This window comes from Anticarsia gemmatalis, chromosome 21, assembly GCF_050436995.1.
Source record: "Anticarsia gemmatalis isolate Benzon Research Colony breed Stoneville strain chromosome 21, ilAntGemm2 primary, whole genome shotgun sequence".
NCBI classification, from domain to species: Eukaryota; Metazoa; Arthropoda; class Insecta; order Lepidoptera; family Erebidae; genus Anticarsia; species Anticarsia gemmatalis.
This window is the reverse complement of record NC_134765.1, coordinates 3526522-3549792: the sequence shown is the minus strand read 5'-3', so window position 1 is coordinate 3549792 and position 23271 is coordinate 3526522. Positions and strand designations below refer to the sequence as shown.

General features: G+C 32.9%; 1 non-coding gene across 1 annotated transcript; it reads left to right on the top strand.

The window, feature by feature from the left end:
• Positions 1 to 2278: 2278 nt before the first annotated feature.
• Positions 2279 to 2397, top strand: LOC142982442 (5S ribosomal RNA). Its single transcript, XR_012959994.1, has one exon. It is a non-coding gene; the product is annotated as a 5S ribosomal RNA (ribosomal RNA).
• Positions 2398 to 23271: the final 20874 nt, after the last annotated feature.

Genomic DNA, 23271 nt, shown 5'->3' with positions numbered 1-23271 from the left:
GTTACAAACACGTTGCACCGAGCCGAATGATTTCGCGTACATCGCCAGTAAAACTTCATATCACGCCTATTATTTAAGTGATAGGAGTTACCTTCATGGATTAAAATGTCTTTACCACGTTTAGATTTCACTATTTCACACTTACTCATTTTAAAAGCATCAAATAATTGTTAAGACGAAGATGCACTACACCCAGAAACAAGTAAAGAAAAATGTTACTGATAATATGAAACTACCCACTTTTATTTACAATTATTCGTTATGTGCAAGCACCTACTCACAAATAAATTAAAATTTGCTACCTATAAATATGTTCGTAGTATGTAAAATAAATGAATTGTAACGCAATATTAACATAGATCATTTCCGGTGCAATACATAGTAAGTAAAGGATGCAACTGTGGTATCTATGCACATGCAATAAAATTATCACTACAATACTTACGTATAAGATAATTTTGTTGTTTTATTTTCATAGAATCGAATAGGATGTAAGTAATCAAAACTACATAAATGAGTAGTTAATGCTTTTTTATAGGTAAGACTAACTCATTTTGAGAATTAAGTTCTTTATGTTGTAAGCAAAGTTTGACTTCTCTAAGGCAAGTAACCAACCCTGTTCTCTTATTAAAGATACAGTAAGCTGTAGCTGTTAGATATGTATATTTTTGTTTTATCGCTTGTGTTAAAATTGACAGCCTATTCTCCTTAGATGAAAAGGTCTGTAGTTACCAGAGTAATAGGTTTATCGTCGTGTCGGTGGAATATTCTGTAGCTGGAAAGACCTGTCGTCGAAATTGACAAAGATGAAAGTTTCTGTCGACGCAATGTCCATAGGTGAAAGACTCTGTTGGGGAAAAGGAAATAAATGAATCATCCTGTCGACGAACAGTCCAATGGCGAACCGGTCATAGGAGAACGGTTGCGGATTCGAAAACTTTTCCATTAATACAATAACGTTATTTTCTGGTCAGGTCAGAGTTCGCACCAAAATATAAATCAAAATAATACGAACGGAGCGCCATATTGTTTTAAAATTACAATTGTAAAGAATAAGCTCAAGGGGATTCGCGAATGGCTGACAGTTCATTATCTGTTTTGTTATTTCAATGACGTTCCCACAATTTTATAACAGCGAATTATATTAGTTTTTGTCTCTGATTGTACTCTATTATTGCTAACTACCCACTTGTTTTAATATTCGAGTACATATTATTACTTTTATGAAATATATAGAGAAATATTATAATAAAAATATTTGGAAACCAAGAAACATCCAACTATTACAGTGGCATGCTTATAATAAAATTATTTCAATAGAATCCAGGAACATTCGCAAAAAATCAATGTAGTTACTTAGTTACGCTGTACTTAGTTACTTCACCAAATATTTACTGAAAATGACAGTTGGGTATTCCGATTACTCGAACATACTCACTGTCCAGACTTACTATATGATCTTCCCTCTATCCACTAATATATACGCTTCTATTCGAGTGTCATCTCTAATAGTCGTACAAGTTTAAAGATATAATATGACCACCAGGTTCCTTCGTCATGTTCGTCAGTTTAACTGTAAGTAACTAATTTTCCAACTTCTTTATCTTTTTTAAAAACAAAAATATTACAGTCAGATTTGAATCATATAATATTTGTTCCGTGTAAATATCGGCCTAATGAAATTCGCACGTAGGGAGTATTACTTTTGCTCTACGTCATTCTCACCTCTGCACCTAATATAAAAAAAGCCTAATATTATATCAACACGTTGGAAAACCCACTTGACCAGCAAAAACACAAACTTAATGTCTTAAATGTCAAGTTGTTGACTTCAAACACTTATATGTACTTAGCAAGTATGACGCATGGTGTCACCGTTAGTTCAAAGTGTGTCTGTCTAGCCAGCCTAAATTACGTCTAGTTTAATATTACCATGTTAATTACAGTTTTAGACGTTATAAAGTTTAAGTTTAACAAAAAATATGAATAATTATGTCCTGTGTCTGTTACTAACTAATAAGCTTAAAAAAATACCTACATTTGCAGTGGTCAATGTTCTATTAATTAAAAAATTAGGCCTGAATAAGGCTAAACCAATACTTATTAAATTGTGCGTATCCATTTTCCGCTACTGTAAAAACCCTCCTACAAAAGCGCCCTTGGTACAGTAAACCCAATACTTTTTTTATCCGTATTTTATTCTTTTGGCTAGCTGCCAGTATTCGACAACTCACGACATTGTATTTTTAAAGTGATTAATACATTCGGCACCATAGTCGTCAACGTCCATACCATGTTGAACACACCGGTTCTCGTCCGATCACCGAAGTTAAGCAACATCGGGCGCGGTTAGTACTTGGATGGGTGACCGCCTGGGAATACCGCGTGACGTTGGCTTTTTGCTGTCATAGTACTTTTTTTAAGATTATACAGGAATTGCAAAACTATATGTTCATTTAAAGATAATGTTACAGTTTTTTTCTTACCTAATAAAATAAATGTAATTCGGAAACTCTTCGTAGTATTCCTCTAAACTACTTTTCAATAGTATCAATGATTTTGTATCATTAATCATTCTCAAAATATAGTTACAAATGGGCAGTATTTTACATAATAATAATAATATGTGAATCGACATCCTGATAGGTCTTAAGATGCATGTAAAAATACACGCAAACCCATCGGAAATACCTAACTCATGCATATCACACCCGGAACCTCGTGATCAGCGATCGTGATAATTTAGGACGATGATAACATAGTTTACTTCATCTCACGTTTAACATACATGTATGCTATTATTAATTACCATAATTATATAATGAAGTAATATATGTACTTTGTTTGTGCACTAGAGGTAAAGTCGGAACTACTGACTTTAAAATGCATTCATAATCCTTAAAGATGTATGACAATGACCTTTGATGACCTTTGCTCATCAGTAGGAAGTCAAAATAGCTTAGATTATTTCTAAATAAATATAGTCAAAGGATCACCAAATCATTTTAAGTTGACAAAATAAATGAAAATCATTCATAGTGCATCGTTAATTTTTCAAGAAAACCTTCTAATGGAGGTACATGCATACATACACATAAGACGTAAAAAAATATTGAAATTTATCATTATAATTCATTATTCATCAATCCGAGAATAATAATTATCACAATCTCGGAACTTTATAATCTCAAATTTTCATAAATTAAGTGTAGGACCAGAACCAACAAGTACAGGCCCTTTGCCACTACTCTTTAAAATGCGTATTTTAATTATTTTATCTCCATTTAACCCTGTAATGACATCATGGTGATTAAATACAATAATCATAATATCATACCGACTGGTCCGTGATTAAGCCACTAGCATCACACTGCATTGTTTCCGACTCATCGGTCCTGCGTAATTATGTATATGATTACGATATCAAACAAGGATTTACACCAAGGTTACAATAGGGCTGGTGCGAGATATCAAAGCTTATCTATTAAATTAGCAATAGAGACTCTATTTTGAAGTATTTATACAAACAGGCAAGTAAAATAAATACTGTTTTTTGGCTAGATTCGAATTAAATCGTTAAATCCTGAAACTTACATACTATTAGTGAATCTACCACTAGCTACAAGGAAAAATAAAGCCCTGTTAAAACAGCTAGTAGGAAACACACATCCACTCTTTTAAACGATGATTAAAAAAAATATAGTTCGAAGATAAACAAATAGCTAGAAAAGATAATAAAAAAAAATCTACCTAAATGAGAACAATTAAAAATATTCCATCAAAATCTAAACAGCTTAACACAGTCAACCATCATCATCAATTGCACTTCAGTCTTACAATCGTAAAAACCGCACATCAAATGTCAGATCAAGTCTATACTTCAAGTAGACAGGTTGCTTGGTTGCCGTGGGTTGCCGTGATACCCCATACCCTGAGGCTAACAACCTGTCACCACTTACTCATAACCAACTGCTATTTTTAACCACACACGTGATATTGCGTGCCCAAAGCCTTTGACGCCTACGCGCTCCACAACACTTCAAATTGTCAGCATTATAAATTGGAGAAAACTATTATGATTCTTTTTTATTGTGGATTGATTGATAAATATTTGTGTATTGAAAGTGTTACTGCAATCTTAGCGATAGATATTGGTTATTTTGTAGGCTTGATATCAAATTTGCAAAGGTAGCATTCAGAGGCATTACATCAATGCATGTGACTATCTGACAGCAAACGTTTTCCAAAGAAAAATATAATCGATTTTCAAGAGCCTCGTAGATCTCAGGTGCCTGGGGCCGCTTTTAGCCGGGGTCCCTGACATTCAACCGATTAATAAATCTGTAGAAGATGCTATGATATGATTGACAGTTACCTTCCCGTAGGCAGCATGCCGCTCATATAAACGATTTCTATAGAACCCCCTCAAAACTCCCTATAATCTACATATACCGATGTTTCCTACAAGAATAATAATTAAAAAGTGTCTTTATTAAGTAGCATTTCATATACAAAAAATGTCTTTATTTTTCGTTCATAACCTTACTCAATTTAATTATCCAACTGTTCTCACTCAAGTCGCTCTATAAAGCCCTACATAATCGAAAAACATGTTTTAAAAGTAGTTTCTCACACAACCTGAGCTAATAGGTGTCTACAAGAAGGCACTAGTTCAGTAGTACATACTCATTAGTGACATCCTTGCAGAACTTCAATATTAAACCACTTGGAAACTTTATTGTAGTTAAACGATACATTTGCATAATAAATTCACCGTGAGATGGCGCTGTACATGTCTGATTGCATCTTCTTTAAGTTATTGCGTCATTCTGCACTGTTTCATTGCGATAATAATGATTTTAGATATATTTATTAGGATTATTGTGAAGTTTGTTTGTCACGAATAAGAAAAAATAAATAAGTTAGCATTATACATACAAAAAATCAAGCCATTTTCCTAAAGATTACTTACTTATCTTGATTTACCTGCGCGTTTAATGTTCATTATCCAATATTATACGGAAATAATCGAGAAAAAAAAGAGAGGGGTAAACATTACATTTTACAATGCTTACTAATTGTCGACAGTCCTGTTGAACAAGATGTATGAATGTAAATAAAACAAGCGAAGTTTGTCAATGATTCTCTGGTTTCTGCCCACACCTATAAGAAAAAGGCGCGTTTTATATATGTGCAAGAATGAAAATATCGTGTAAAATCGCAGACAAAGCCACAGGAAAAGTCTAAAGTATATTTAATTGACACATTTGCTGGGAAAATCTTAAACGTATTAACGTCTAACACTTGATAGTTTCATGGCTAAGTGGGCATTGTAATTGAATTCATTATTGTATTATTATAATGGTTATCATCTAATGGATATAATACAAAATATACATAACTCAAGGCCTTATTGGATATAAGGAATGAGGATGATGTATCTATGTTTGTTTCCCTGCTTCAAAAATGAATGCACGAATTTGAAGAAAATTTAGTTTCAAAGTTACTTTTGGGTTTATACTTATATTAACAAGAAAAGGTCAAAAACCATTTAAATTGTTATCCTTAAACATCAATCAGCGAAGCATACCCCTCCTTACACTATCTGTCAAAAGGCTAAATTAAAGTATATATTGAGCAGTCAAACTTAAAATAGAACATTATAATAAGTAAGTAGTCTACCTCTAAAACATTTGACTCAAAACATAGATTGTTCGTAATATTAGTATTAAAATGTTTTATTTCTAAACTCGCGCTAACTGTAACGAATCAACTCCACTATATCTAATTTTAAATAGGTGTTACAGAACTCTACGGTCCTCATTCATGTTACCAAAGTCCTTGATTTCAACAAAAACTAGAGCTTTTGTTTCCTAGTTTGATTCGCTATCGATATTTTTAAAACGAGACGAGAGATTATTTGGATTTCTCTGACTAGGACTATTATCGCATATTTTTAAGACTTTTTTCTTATTCCTCTGAGCCTTCGACATTAAGAGACTTTTAAGTTTGAACTCTTAACCTTCTAGCTAAAGGGCAAATACTTGCTCAAAAACACTACTTATTGTCCGTCGTAACACTGATTTGAAGACGACAAACAAAGCCTATATTATTTTTTGTTTTTAACTTATACTTAAAATAATGGAAACTTTGTCATTTAATTATGAATACTTAGCGAAGAATTATGGACATAAACAGGAGCTATTAGCAACTCCAATTGAACTGATTCTACAAAATTATGTGCCAAAATAAACAACTTAATCCTGAATAAAAAAACCGATATCGAAAAATTAGGCCTTTCAGAGAAGTTGAAGCTAAACTTATCGTGTTCAAACAAAGATTATAGTAGGTATGTCTTAAATATATTATGTAAAATAGGTATGTAAGTATATAATGATAGATAGACTACAATACACATATTTAATGGCAAGATGTTGTAAATAGATGTAAACAACGGCCAGAATCGTGATCAACCCGTAATTACTACTGCATTACTGTACAGACATACACTTATATTTATTATTGGTAATCTTATTATTTATTGTAACTATACGATGTGAATAACATAGGTGCGTAATTCTATGATAGAAAGATTAGTCACAGGATAAAACAAACGTTTTGAAGAAAAAAATATCTATTTTTATAACTTTGCGACCACTGAACATATTTCAAAGTTGATAGAAGAACAGGATTTTGTGCTTAATCGGTCAAGTCTATCTAATAAACACATTGCCTTCCCTTGCGTTGCACAGTCGGGAAAAAACAGGGCTTTAGTAATTACCTAGAATTCTTATTACAAGCTCAGGAAACCGAAAATTTGAGAATTTCTTAGCACAAGTCCCGTGTCTCTTTGATTCTTGATCTGATTTAGAAACCCATGTCTATAGGTACTTATTCATCCAATAACACTTTGTAATCAGACATATTGGTCTTAAAACATACAAAAAAAATTATAAATATATTCTATAACTGGTCTAAAACCTTAATATTCAAACTAAACACTCACTAAAAAGCGCATGAATCAGAACAAAACAGCAACAATTAGCCACTAAGAACATTTAAACAGACATTCTAATATTCCACGACCCTAAGCCATTAACCCTAAATTTATATGCTGACAATGTCGACAATTACCATGCGTAACTATCATAGATCGAGGCGAAAAACTACCACAGAGTTAGGGCTGACTACCATAACTTACAACAGTATGAAAAATACCTACCTTATATTGCAAAAAGATGCCTTTCTTGACCGAGCTGCAATGCTTATGACTGTAAACCGAGAAGACCTTAGTTCAATTTCCGAGTTATTTGGGGTTTTTCGATTTCTATAGACTTTGTGAAACGTATGTATGAAATTCAGTTCTATTGCAAAAGAACTTAATTTACAGTAACCGATACTAATATATTGTCTAAAAAGCTAGTCTATAACTAAGACAATAATCATTCTGCAAGCAAAGCAAATTTCATTAATTCAGTAATTAATAAAATGTTCATGATTTTCATTTTAAAATAAGCGAAACATCGACCAGTTTCGCGAACTCTTTTCCATTTCTCAAAGGTCAGTAATTGTCGTTTCAAAGACAAAGTGTCAACCCTGCGTACCAGTATATTTTAGGCTAAATACATGAGAATTGCTATTTCCCTCTTCATGTCACGTATCTTAAAGGTTGAAGAACGCGGAATAGGTGATACAAACGATTCCGAGAAACCATGTGGAATAATTTCCAAAAAAATATGCATTCAAACTATTCCGTTGGTACGGTTTTGTCAAAATGTCTGCTTTTTGGATTTGCAGAATTACATCTTATACATACCTTTTAATTATGCAGGTATGTGTAAGATGTCTATCCTTAAGGATAGGTAAAGAAATTAACTACATCCTATACGTAAACTACGTATAAAAAACCAGCCACAAATCAAGTTAAATTAAAATCATTTTTTAGTTAAGAAATGTGAAGCTTGGTAAAATAACGATAATATTAACCTTTGTAATAACTTTTTATAATGATACGGGGTGTTTTCATCCAATCTGCTTCTAAGTATTAATGTTTTTTCATATTTAATTTGATCCACGTGGATATTAAGCGATAATGGAACATAACATCAGCCATTAAAATGCCACTGTAACCCTGAACCAGGCCTTTAGGCTGCAAAAGGCCAATTTTCATTTAACAAATGATAATCTTTTATTCCGTGACAACCGCTATTACTCACAAACGTTCATTCCACAGATCGTCAAAAATCATTGAACCGTCCATCAAAGAATTACTGTAAAAAATGTTCCAATAAGAAACATTGCATAATACGATATCAATTTACACTAATCTTAGATCAAGGTTTGATGACGTCAAAACTATGTATAGCAAACGAATCAAACCGACGAACACGTGAAAAAAATATATATAGCAATATAAAAATAAAGTATAATTGTTTACGTTTACATCGAGCATCAAGAAACGCTGACTCACCCGCCTTAACAATGTCAACGCCTTCATTATTGACAATAATAACAAACGTAAAAGGAAAAGAGATCTTCAAAAACCAACAAACATTAAAGAGACTCTCAAAATCTCATAAACAATATAATTGAAACAAAACACGACGATTCCCCAAACGTATCTAGAGAGGATACCATTTATTTTAAACACAGTTATCATCTAGTATACTTCATTCACCAACAACCTACCTACAGGTACGTAGCTGGCACAATTAATATGTTCACTGCTTATATCTCCACTATAAAACAAAATTTTACCGCTACTTAACTTAAACAACTCTTAAACAACAGAGAGAGGACTTAAAATCCTTCACCGACGACTCCAAATACGAATTTCAAATTGTTCTCTTGTGGCCAGCTTCTTTTGTCACAATATCAAGCGATTTTCAACTTTGTAAGCGCAAGCGTTGAATTTATTTTCCTTCGCGATGCGGACAATGTAGATCTTGGTGATGTTAATCTAAAATCGACTCTAAGAGACATCGTCAAGATTGAAAGTGGCTTGGTTTATGGAGTAGGTTTTAATAATAACCCGTTTGTAGCCGCCGTGGGAACGAAGTCGGATATGCGATGTATAATCGTCTGTCGGAACAGAGTGGATGCAATAGTCCAATTTTGCAGCCTTTTACTTAGATTACGTTTGCGGCGGGCTTGAAAATAAAAACTCGTTTGTGCATCGGATGTGTCGGTTTTTTCGTTGGTTTTTAGAAAATGTGAGATTTCCTCTGACGATGTAAAGGGAAATGGGTGTTCCGAGAGAAACTGTGATTTATTCAGAAAGTAGAGAACGTCTGGGAATAATGTTTCACTGACCTACACTCGAGGTATATTTTAGAATTATCTTCACCCTTGAAACAAAAAAGCGTGTCGATATTCATAATCAAGTTTATAACTTAGGAAAAGCAGAAAGAATGTAACATTTCTGTTATATTGGTTACCATCAATTTGTGCTTTAGCTACACGAATTAAAATTCCATCGAGCCTTTGTTGCTCACAGCAATCTGTCATGAGTAATTTAAAATCAACATTACCTTTATCCTTGGGTACAATCGGATGGTCGCTATTAATCATAGACTTGTTTTACCCACCTGTACAAAGACGGTGTGATGTGTTAAGAGCTTTTTTGTCTTAAAACAATTTATGATTATCGATATATTATTTAATGTTATCTAACACGGAAGTTTTTTTGTTGTAATCGTCTATGGGAAAAACAGTATCGTCATTGTTTATTTACACATAATGTTCATAATTGGTATGGCAAATTTGATTTAGACTTTCGTTTTCTATAAAGGTCTTTACTATTCTTTCTGTAACCTCGGAACAGTAAAGGTTGACTCAAAGAAACTTGTTATTACGGTATTTGACCCTATTGGGTTAGCGACTCGAGTATCGTCAGTGCTTTTTGTTTTTAAAGCGTTTGAAGTCTTTGCTTGTTTTAAAGTCTTTTGTAAGCTTTGTTTTAGTGACTTTGTGAATGAGGATAAAGTAGTTATCTAGACCTATTTCCACATGTTTTTGTCGTGTTATTCGACGATTTTGATTGTAACTTTTAGACATTTGATAAAGCCGCTCTTTTCGCTATTTTAACTAAAGCACTTGCTTTAAATTATATGTGTTTCAAATACAATACATATTCTATAGATATTAGTGTTTATTTCAACAATATCAATGATCTTTCTTACAAACTATACCTGTTTGTGAAGGCTTTAGTTTGTCAACGACGAAATCTGAGAATGCGTTTCTATCTTTGGACTCAGATAGTATCAGAAGGACCAAGATTCGGTTACAAAATGTATAATACACCCACACATAGCTACTGCGATGTAAGATAAATACACTCGACATTTTGATTCGTAATATGAGTTTAGTTATTCAAAGATAATTAACGGAACACTTAAAATAATATTAATAGTTTATGTCACTGCTTGAAAAGGATTTTATCTCTCATTAGACCTTTCTTTTTAGGGTTTTTAGACGAGTTTGTAAATAGTATTGATATTTCAGGTTTCACTTGAGTATAACTATAATTGTAGAAAAAATCTACATGCCAAGTTTTTCTAAAGATATAAAACCGTACTAAAGCTGTTAGTCCTAAGAATCAAACAATTAACTTGAGCATTGAATCTCGTTAAACTAACAAATAAGTGTTGCTTTTGATAGACCTATAAAAATCATGGGAACCGTTCATTTCAACACATAAATCTAGCTCATTCAAGACCATTCTAAAAAAAGTAGAACATGCCGTCTGAATTCCGAATCATATACACCGGAGGATACTGCAAAGATAAATATTACCCTATAAACAAGTAACAAAGAGGGTATAAAGTTTAAACAAAAAGTACCACGTAAAGTGCCACATTCTCATGCACAAAGTGTTTGAGTGGCTCCGACAAAAAACCTCCACGTAGACGACTCTATTAAATCTCACACATAACAGCCGAGAACACCACATTCGTATGTAAACAGGTGCTTAACTGCTCTAAGTTTACTGACATCCGTAATAATACCAATAAATATATATTAGATTACACATACATATATTTAATAACCATCGACGCATTTATTCACCACCAACTTCAATTGCCTCCTTCAAAAACAGCAATGGATGTGGTGTATTTCGAAACAGTCGTTGCATTCTAAATCTAAGTTAGTGTGAATACCGTAGGCAGTGTTTTGCGCGTGTGTGAGTGTAAGCTGCGCAAGCGCACGGGACGAGACGAGGCTGACTCACCGAAGCGTTTATTAGGGTCGCACTACACTTGGCGACTAGATGCTTTTGACTGTTCTTACGGTAATGTTATTAGTTTCTATTGAGCTTTCTACTTTAAATACAATATCAGTTACACTACGTTACCATAATCCCCACCTATGCCGTGTTAATCCTGTATCACCGGCTTGGAAGGATTCTTTGCTAATTACCTGATTTTATCTAAATCGTATTCTTTGAGAAGGAATTCAAGAGCTGATTATGTGATTAAATCATTTTTTAACTATATTTTTCATACGACATTTTACAGTAAAAATACAAATTTAATTTATTACTGTTCCTCTGCTGGTTAGGCCTTGAATCCACCACGCTGGCCAAGTGCGGGTTGAGGACTCATTGCACAGTATAGAGGTAAGTAATTTGTGATGAATTGATAACAGATAATAAGAAGAAATCAAAATATGGGTATGTACTTTAGAAAAACTGATCTCCCTACATTCACCAAGAATGGTCAAACTAGCGCTAATACCAATGTCTCATTCATAGTCGATGATATTGTACCATTAACCTAAAGTTTAAACATTATGAAAAATTATGCTAAATTATCATGTTTTCCATCCATTTTGGTATAATAAACAAGCGTGCAAGTTAAAATGACCATTAAGATGGCACTTAAAAGGAAAAATAGATATTGATAGTATGTAGTTGTCATAATATCTTATATGTTCGTCAATATATTATGATTGGAACTTGTTGGAACAAATAATGCCTGTAAAGGGCTTGAAATAGCAAGCTGTTTGAAAACTATAGCTATAGGAATCGACATACATAAGCTAACAGAAGCAGCGACAAGATTTTGCACTAAATAGAAAAAACAATTGAAGATCTAGCAATGCTAATCAATGTATGTACAATATCTCAATTTATCATTTTTCTTTCTCCCTATTAGCTAATGTAATAATGTCAAAATACACTAAAGACAAAAACGCTAATATAGCAAAAGACAACGCTTAAATAAAAAGCTTAGAAAAAGAGTCTAACGAATGAACAAAAAGGAAAAAATCGTGAAAATCCAAGTGTAATCGTGCCCTAACAAAAGCAACGCGAACTACACTGAACTCGGCGACGACCTCGAAAATTAACTAAAAAACAAACATTAGCACTTTGAACTTTAAGACTTTTTGCCTACAGCCAGTTCTAAAAGTAAATTAAATTACTTCTTTGTTCATTCCAAATGATTTAGACTAGCCTACGTGCGAGACTACTTGCATTCACAATCATATCTCTATCTTTAATTCCACCAAACCAATTACGACCAAATATACTCCAATAAATAGATCAGACTTCTAGCTTTTATACGATAAAAGTCTCATCAAAATCCGCCCAGTAGTTTTTGCGTAATTCCCCAACAAACAAACAGACAAATAGTTTCAATGTCATTGCCGTGATTTAAATAATTTAAACGAAACCAAATTGCAGGCTGCCGACAAATTAGTAGTGTTTACGTTGAATTTGCATAGTGATTAGTATAACAAATAACTGCCTTTGTTGGAGTGATATATTAAGAACTAAATGTGAGATAAAAAACTGCACTAAATTTTATGCTGGAATTTTGTAGACGTGACTTTTAACTTAACATACGAGGCTTTTATTGTGATTAATTAAGTAGCCTGCGTTCATCTTTAGTTAAAGAGTAACATTATGAGTCAGTCCTATATTTTTTACAGGATACGTATATGCTGTATAGTTTTGTCAAACTGATTTTTATTAACCATTAACAACCAAATAGCGAATTACAAATAAATAAAATCAATATGGTGTTTAAGATATCTTTATAAGAAATATAATATAAGGAAATATAGAATTCCTATTTTTTTGCCACAGTCATTCTACGTCACTCCATCAAGTACTAATGAGTCGTTTTCTTCACTATAAACGTTTACATTATATGATAAATGGGCTATCTAACACTGAAATAATTTTTCAAATCGAACCAGTAGTTCCTGAGATTAGCGCGTTCAAACAAACAAACTTTTCAGCTATATCATATTAGTATAGATTTAATTTTCTTCAGATATAATACGATACTCTTGTAAATATTTAGCCGCCTTGTTACAGTATATTTTCAGAGTCAGACGTGCAAAAAATTTAGGTCAAAAATGCATATCTATTTACTTTTCTAAAATGTCCCCCGTCGTATGAAATTACATGAAATGAAACACAATACCACGGACAAACGAGTCGTTTTATTTTTATATTGATATATGATATTAAAGGCCCAGACAGTGCAATAAACATTGAGAATTGTAATAGTATATGTGATCTTGATATTTATAATTAGTGATTTATTATTAAAAAGATGTTCTGGGCTATTTTTGTCTTGGTGTAATATTTGAAGATTTGATGATACATAAGTATTTCCTCTAATACCTTTATTTATTACTCTATAGCTCGCGTAAGAGTCTACAAATCGTGCCCTGAAATTTACCCAACAAAATATTTTCCAAATTGGTTCAAATCCAACAGTTAACGATAAAAAGTACAAACATACTTTCACATTCATAATGGTCTTTTATTTGGTTTAGATTTTAAAATTTAACCGTGAATTTGCTCACACATCTTATTAATCCAAAATATATTTTCCAATCAACAATCGCCTTTTTACAACATAACATTTCGACCACATCTCTATCATTAAGTTCCCAATCAACCACATTTGCGAAAACTAAGAGGAAGTACAAAAAAGGCGGAAGAGCATCAGGCAAGCTGTCACATGACCTCTGCCACAGCATCCACTCCCGAGATGAGACAGATCTCTCAGGCATGTCATATACGCTCACATCACTTCCGCCGTGCCATGCTGCCGCTAATTAGATCATTTATTTTAGCTTATATTATTGGTAAATACTGAAACATTACTGATAAAGTTACATTATAAGGAGATACTGTCTTTATCAAATGATTAATGTGTAATGATTGAGGAGTATTGTAGGGTTTAGAAAAAAAGTGAACTTTAGAGGGTCAGTTATAAATACACCATAATATGTTACCAATTTTTTTTTTTTTGCTGTACATGATTTGTGTATAGCTGGTTAAATATTCTGATGTAATTATAAACGATGACAGACAGAGGTTTTTTTATTGATACTAATTTGTAGGATTCACTTGAATTATAAGAAAGAACAGTTTAGAAAAAGCTTTACCGCTCTCTCTTTTCGGATGGGGAAACGCCAGCAGTAGGACTATACTGGCTTGAAATCAAATCTAGACAATATTTAGGAAAAAAATTGTACAGTTTGCAATGCAAAACCAAATACATCCGGGATCGTTGTCTCAAAAGCCAAAAAATCTATTTTTCTATGCAAAATAATTCAGTAGCTACTTTTTTCATTGATTTCGCGGAGTGTAGACGAATTAACGGGTGTGTTGTGCAGTGTTCATACTAATACGTTATAAGTGGAAGTGTATCGAAACTTATTAGTATTCCGGGTAGTATTGAACGTAATCTGTGGGAAACCACTCACTGCATATGTACATGCTATTGCGATTTATTAGGACCTGTCTGTCTGTAGACAGGCTGGCTTTTAGTTAGATTTAGTCAATTTTAAAAATATCTTTCTCATAAATGGCCAATGATAATGTCATAAGTACAATGAGTTCGCAGTTGGAATTGTTTGTAAACTGAAACGTTGCTATAGCAACATATTTAACCGTATTGCGAAATGTATTACGAGTAACGACCGCTGTAAATCATAATTAGTTGTACCTAGATGATATTGATTAAAATCTATGTTATGTAAAGAAGAGAGCCTGGTCTACGCGTAGATATTTCGATAACATTGCCTAAAAAAGTAACAAAAATTGCATTTGTGTTGGTCGCTATATTGAATAAAATTGTAGAATTTGTTTAAAACACAACAACACACGAAACCTTACTTTATTAGCAATAGAAATCAATAGATTTATTTTACTTTGAGTCATTTATAACACTTTATTTAAAATTAAACTAAAACAAGTCACATTTCTTTCCAATTTCACACAACCTGCATAAAAAAAATAAGAACCACATTTTTTCTTTACAACCAATTAGTCGTAAATAACGATGGGATATCAATAATTGCAAAAATACATATTAAAAGTAGAAAACAAATAATTTTGGTGATGAACTGTAATTAATAATTCTTAATAGAACCTGTTTTAATAGATTTTATCGCTGTTCGTATAAAATTTAATAGTCATTTCCTCGAGTACTAAAAAAATTGTCGCCTACATCGTGAGTTTAGAATAAGAAATTGAAGACATAAACTTGGCATATAAAGGAAACGTTTGGAGAGTATATAAATGGATGAAATTGTTACAGTCTTTAAATAAAAATATATTCAAGAACGGAAACCTCATTCTATTTAAGACTGGACTGTCCCACTGCAAGACAAAGGGATGACCCTTTTCACGCCCCCTAGCTTTATCTATCTTTCGCATAAACGTTAACCAGGTATCCGTATCGTTTTCTAGGTTTTACTCTGCCCTTCTTTGGCTAAAATTAGGACTTCTTTCTTAACCAAAACTAACTAAATCCTCATTTTTACCCGAAATACTTTAACCTAGTTCCCGTCATATGTCTATCTTCAGCTTGACAATCTTCAAGATATCTAAACAAGTCTGTATTCCTATATAAATTCTCATAATAACTAATAAGACACGCCTATTAGATCAAAAATGTTAGTCCTTGCAATTTTTCCCATAGCTTATTAGAAAAATTCATCAAATACGAACGGAACCGCGACATTATGTATGTTTGCGAAAGTAATACAGATTGAGATATCCTCACGACTTAGCGCCGGGGTACTGGCATACTTAAGCATTATTATTTAATTAGTGAATTAGAGCACTTGTACATGAGACTTTATGTAGCCTCTATCTAAAAAAAATCTCGTGTCTGAGTACAATTTTTGTACCAGCTACGTTTAATGGAGATTAACTAATTCGTTTTTAGACAAAAGAGTCAACCTTTATACTTCTTGCTAGTTACATTTATATTTTAGTATTGAGAAGATTTATGTATTGAATTTTGAAGGCGTGTGTGTAATCGTTTTTCCTAAAAAGATGAACCTGTAAAGACTTGGTGTTTGGTTTTAAATAAATTACCTAAACTACCAAGTACAATATTTTCTAGCTAATATAAACTGTACAGTTTATTTCGGAATAAATGTAGAGCCACTGAGAAGCAAAATTATGCCAAATGAGATGTTAGGATAACATTATTTTAAGCGAGTAACATTCATTGCGTCGCATTGGTAGTCTTTCTCATTCTGCTACCCGTATATGTGATTGATACAGGTACATACTTTCGGTCAATAGATAGTCGTGAGTTATGTTCATATGGCGACAATTTGAACCCAATGTATAAGCTTCTTTACACCATACCGGTTTACAATTGGGCAATCTTAAACCTTTGCTTTATGATTGAATTTTAAAAACCATCATCCGGTGATTAGCAAAGTAAACCATGTAATTTTATGGGGAATTCGTAATTTCTATGAGATATGATACTTTTGAAATGGTGTCATGATAGATTTATTTCGATAAAATTATATAAAAATGTTGTATTTCGTGTGAGAATTAATGTAGCTACTAGTAATAATAATTATTTAGTTATTTTTCTTACAAAATAGTTAACATTTTATAGGTTGTAAGTATGCGACATCTTAGCTGCAAACTAGCAATTTGTACCAGAATTGAGTTACAAGCAACTTACCGGCAACAAAAATACGAAAAGATCAATTTATTCATTAAGTCAATTTTAAGAATATTTTTGGACATAAGTATCTATTTCAAATCTCACGTTTTCAAAATCAACTCTATATTTATTAAAATCTATTTATAATATCACAATCCAAGATTTCACAATAAATCTTAATTATTCAGTGTATTGATGTCTATTTTAAAACAAAACCATTCTCATCCCACATGAATATTAAAATATGCGTATATTATGTATTAGACATTAGAACATATGTAAACATGGCCATAACACTTATCTTTGAATATCATAGCGCACTAATATGTAAACTAGTTCATTAAAACTCGTTTCAAAAGTATTTGCCGGTCGCACTGTGACGTCACTTAGTACTTTAGTACGATAGAGGGGCTGTGACCGGCAAACTGTTTGCAAACGATGCAAGATTATGTAATATTTTGTTTTTCATTTTTATGGATTTGTTGAGTATCTTGTTGCATGTAAAAGATTGTCATCTGTAGTGTTGATTTCTGTCTCAATGCTAGATAATAGTATTTTTAGAATGAAATATAAAACTAATGTGTCAATCAAATATTTGAATGCAACCTTCTTAAATCACTTTAAAGTAGTTTTAAAGATACAACTTACTTTTAGAAAATACGTAGGTCTATTGTATTTACTATTTAAAACTCAATATTTTAAAGCAAAATAAAAAAATAAAATAATAAAAATATGTCCCGAAATATTTCAAGCCGCTTGAGTGAAACGGTGACAAAAATTATTAGATGAAGTTTGGAGTGTGCCAAAGCAGGTGCTAGAATATATTATCATAGAGACATTTGGACACAAAATGCCACAAATAAATAACTATACTCATTAATAACAGGTATTTTGAAAGGGTAGTCCACCGATGTCCAGTTTAGTAGTACAATGATTTCACCCAAGCGTAAAATTATTTCATAATAGAAGCTTGGACTTGAAATCGTCTTTTCACTTCCAAACAAAACATACACCTTTACCATTTTGCGCACAAAGTCAGGTGCCAAGTGTTTCTTACAAGTACACCTTACAAACTTAGTATTACAGCCAACTTTACAAAAAACAAACGATTTTCAACCCTATCACAAAGCAATAAGGATCAGCAACTTGTAAATGGACGGTACAAACAGCTTTGTCAAACTTTAAACAACAATTAAACCGAGAGAAGCTTACTTTTATACAAAAAGCGGTTCACTTAAGACCTTACGCTTCTGTGCGAGGTAAAATTTTAGTTCGGCATCTGTCTCCCAAGAAACGAAATTCGCGAAATGATCTTAAACATGCAGCTGCCGGGTGTAGCATTTGGTACGTGTCGTGCCAAAAAAACTTAGCGAAACGGCGTCTGTAATTTAAAAAATGGAGAAAAAAATATATTTACATATGTTTGACATTTCCGTGTGGATCTTGAGGCTGTGAAAGTGTGTTGTTATTGTAAACTATTGCATTATTTCTGTAGTCTCTAATACTACATTATGTAGTTAGATAGTCGATCTAGAATTTTGATTTGAAGATTGACCACTGTACCTACTAAATAGTTCCACACTATACACTATCGTATTCGGCTAACTTTGTTCAATTTCCCGAGTAATGTGGAGGAGGCATAAAAAGCTTTGGGCCTAAAACTCAGATGCTTTAGCCTAGTTACTACTTATCGGGAACCATTGGGTCTGGCTATTGAACCATTTTTGGAGAAATCTATTTAAGATGTTCTGCCATCTTACACTAGTCTAAAACTTCTCTTTACTTTGCAAATGTCACTGTACTAATTATTTTGAGTTCAAATATTCGTCGTATATATTCGTCGTCCGGTATAATATCCAGTTAGTTGTAAACTGTGATAGTGACTGTCTAGCCATATCCTGGAAGGAAGCTGATCTTTTTAGTATAGGAAGTTAATAAGATATTCAAAATGTTGTAGAATAAATTTAATAGTTAAAACCGGTTTCAAAAAGATGTTAGTTGAATCGATGACAAATTATAATTACGTCTCTTTCGTGAGAAGTACTTTCTTTATTAATCTTATGGACTTAACAAATAAAAGGGAATTACTATTATTAATACTACTAAAATATTTAATTGAACAATAAGTTACATTCTGAGCTAGTTAATCCGGGTGGCTTCGCTTGCGTCTAAGTTCCATCCCTTATTTCGGCAGATTGAGGGTGGATATCTGATTAAATCAGCCTTCGTGCCGTTAGATCTTCGTAAAATTTCACGAAAATTTGTTCAACAAGCCATGAAGACGTAACAGACAGACGTTCACAATATTGGAAAGTAAAGATGTCATTAAGACTACGATTTAAGCTAGATTACTATCTATATTATCGTCTAAATTATCAGTTAGACTGTGTCAAGTCCGAAAAAATTAGGTTAAAAATAAATGTATTTATTCGAAAGGTTTATTCTCACATTTAATTTGAATATAATCTGATAGTTATTCAACATATAACAGTGATATTAACAAAATCTTAATAGTTATCAGTTAAAATCTCTAGTTAATAAGATACGGCCTCAATAGTATCATCAGATAGTCAATTCGTAATATATTGGTTTATTTTTCAAATCTATTTCATGGTTAAAGCGAAAATTAAAATAACTTTTTAATGAATTTGCGTTACTGGCGGTCGTTAAACGATCAGTGGGTTAAGCAATCCATAACATTGGGTGGCCGCTTAGTGGTATTTGAGCTGAGCGTGTCCGTGATTCAGGGGGCACGAAAGAAGTCGTTGTTTAGTAAACAATCGATAAGCTCGAAGCCGTGACATAGAACTTCGGCCGGGTTGAAACTATTTGACCACTAACCATACGATATTTAATAGTATAATTAATTTGTTTTCGACCCATACCCTATAAGCCTAATTAACACGTTCCCTGCCCGCGACGCGTATGTGCGTTCTACAAAACGCACATACGCGTCAGGGGCAGCGAACGTGTTAAGGAACACAGACAAAGTAACTAAAAAATATATACAATATTCTCTCAAGAGCAACACCGGAAAAAACAACATTATGTAAAATTGAAGATGCGCTTGCAGCCGGAAGACGCTAGAATTGACCCGCCGTGTCCATGAGAAAGCATCTGCTCAGAACCACGTCTACCTGGACATCTTTCTTCAAACTGCATATGCCTTAAGAAAAAAAATCACATAATGATACAAAAGTTACTCCGAAACTGTGAAACACATCTGCTCTACACCCTTAGGCTTTACTATTATACGAGCTCATTTACTTACATACCAACAAAGGAATTTCAACCCTAATATTGTTACAATAAGGTTGGGATTACGTTGTGTGAGTGTTTGTTTTGGCAACGTCTTCGGAAATTTTCGGAGGCACTCGTGTATCTTCGGGCGCGTGGCTGTAACGAGAACGCCTCGGGGAAAAATGTCGACTGGAAACTTAATTCGGACCCGTTATTTATTTAAAAACGTATGTTTAGTCCACAATCATTGTCATTTGGAGTTGCAGACGAGAATCGGAGGCGATAAAGTCGGTTTTAATGTGAGTTTCCGGCGAAACGTCGCTGGTCTTGCTAACTGTATAATAAATTAATTATGTTTACGATCTTGATCTAAGTTTCGTGAGACATATTGTGGGAATTCTTTTATTCGGTCGTGTATCATTGACGTATAAGAACTTCTGCCTTGACGGTGTTGCCAATTTTCTCTTGTTTTACCACTTTTTTTACAATTTATCAAACGTTTTCAGCGAAGGTACGATACTGAGAATTCGCTTAAATTATTGACACAAGACACGCTAAAATAAATTACAAATTTTCTGGAGCAGTTATTTAATTAGCTTCTACGTACTTGAAAGAAGAGTGCAAGTCATTATGTTTTATAAATACCTTGTAATCTAAGTACTTACGTTTTTAAAAAGTGAAGAGTTCAAACACTCGTATCCTTAAGCGTATCACAAGAGGATCTTTTAAAAGAATAAAAAAACGCCTGATGGACTCCAAAGCAAAAGGTGTCTGTTGTTTTTTTTTTGGGCAAACATCTTCAAGGTCTCATTTCGTACATCTGCTGTATCTCGGAAGCATATATTTTTAAAAAGCACATCTGCATAATGAATTGATAGCAAAAACTTGACCTACAAAACTTAAAAACCTTGTGACTTTTTCATTTTAGAGTATTAGAAATGAGCCCATTTTATTCTAACACTCTACAGCCTTTCTGTCATACGAATATGCACTTTACTGCATTGTAATAAGTTCTATAGAGTTACTATTCTATGTAGTGTAAGTTGGTGAATGTAAAAAGGTGCCAATTTCCGTTGTTTCATACATCCGTTCTTAAAAATCGTTCGTTCAGTGATTAGTGTCGCACGTGTTTTGTTTTTTGCGATTTTTTAACTGTTTTGTGAACAATTTATCAAATTACAATGACAGGCAGCTGATGTCATAGAGGTTGTTTACATATTTTTAGAAATTCCACGTTTTTTGGACGTCCTGTTTTTAGTAAGAGATGCTTAAAAACTGCAAAAACGGAAGTACTAACTATTCGCGGCTGTCTTAGATTTTTTGCTGGTTTAAAACCGGATTTGGTTTACATCCTCTGAGCTAGGCTTATAATAAGTGGGTATGTTCTCGCCTTATATGGCTTAGATTATCGTGCCCACAACTATCACTATTATAAAATAAATTACCAATATGATGTTCTTTATAACCTGACAACAAATAATAAGAAATCTATAGTAATTTGTAATATTATAAATACGTTTGGATATTTGGATGTTTGTTACTCAATAAAGCCAAGAGTTCTGAACTGATTTTGATTTAATATAGTACAAGGATAGTTTAACCGATGAATCGTGCTTCACTAATAATTTTATTTGAAAAAAACACAGGGCTTAGTTTTTCCCTTTGTTCGCAACGAGTCACACTAAATCGTGTCACCGTGTGACTGGTTGAGAAAAATATTCGCATGGAGTAACAGTGTGACTCAATGCGAATTTTTATTCTCATCTAGTAACACTAGTACACGAGTAGTGTTACTCGTTCGGAAAACCAAATCGCATGGAGTAACAGTGTGACTCAATGCGAATTTTTATTCTCAACTAGTAGGTAACATTTTTCAGAATGTCTATTTGACAACGATAAAGTTAGATTTTATAGGAACAATTATATAATAGTAGGTAAAAAAGAATTATTTACATTTTGTACTGTAACCAGGTTGTTTTTTTTATTATTACATCTTAGTACAATTAGACAAAAACACTTTGTTTTAGATTAAGAAATGATTTAAACTAATCTTAATAAATAAGTAGAAAACCTGATCAGTTTTTTTCTGTTACGTCCCTACCTACTAATATGTTAGAAACTCATACATTATTTTATAATTTTTATTTAACTTTATCGTTGTCAAATAGACATTCTGAAAAATGTTACCTACTAGTTGAGAATAAAAATTCGCATTGAGTCACACTGTTACTCCATGCGAATATTTTTCTCAACCAGTCACACGGTGACACGATTTAGTGTGACTCGTTGCGAACAAAGGAGTTTTTCTAGCGAAGTAACAATATGAACGGAATTGAAATTCCTCTGTACATTTATGTAATTAAAGGTTTTTCCAAGTATCTTCATTGAACGATTTAATTAGATCTTTAGCAATTATTTACAAGATCTAATCTAGAATAGATCTTTTTGTATTCAAGACCACAAATAGTTTTTGTAGATTTATACAAGCGTTCAAAGCAAGAGCTAGTTGGACTTGCCAATCGGTAAATGATCACTAAATTAGGCAACCTCTGGCGAGGACCATACATAGATGGTAGCCGCTAAGTAGTACTTTAGCTAGGAGTCTCATTGTCACGTAAAATGTCGATTCAGCTTATATTTAACTATAAATTCACAGAACAGTCCTAAAACCATGTCGACGGCGCTCAATGCGCTTGAGCACAATTGACAAAATAAGTGCCTAGATTGGCCACAAACTTTTTATGCAATATTATAATTTCTTTAACAAATTTTAAGAGAGGCAACAAGTTCACCAGTAATCGATTTATTTCCACATGAAAAGCAGATGACTCAGACCCTTTACATCTAACAGTAATTCGTACCGGAAGTGGACATACAACCTGCGTTTAAAACATTCGTATCCGGAAATGCGTCATGTACTTTATGGAGTAGAGATTTTCCCACAGAATCAAAGCTGCACCTTTCTATAAACACAACTTGTTCGAGCACCTTGCTCCCGCGCACTTTTGATGTCCTTTTACGTGTGGTGCAAGTGAAATAACATGGTACAATGTGACTATGAGATACAAAATATTATAGAACGGTCAAT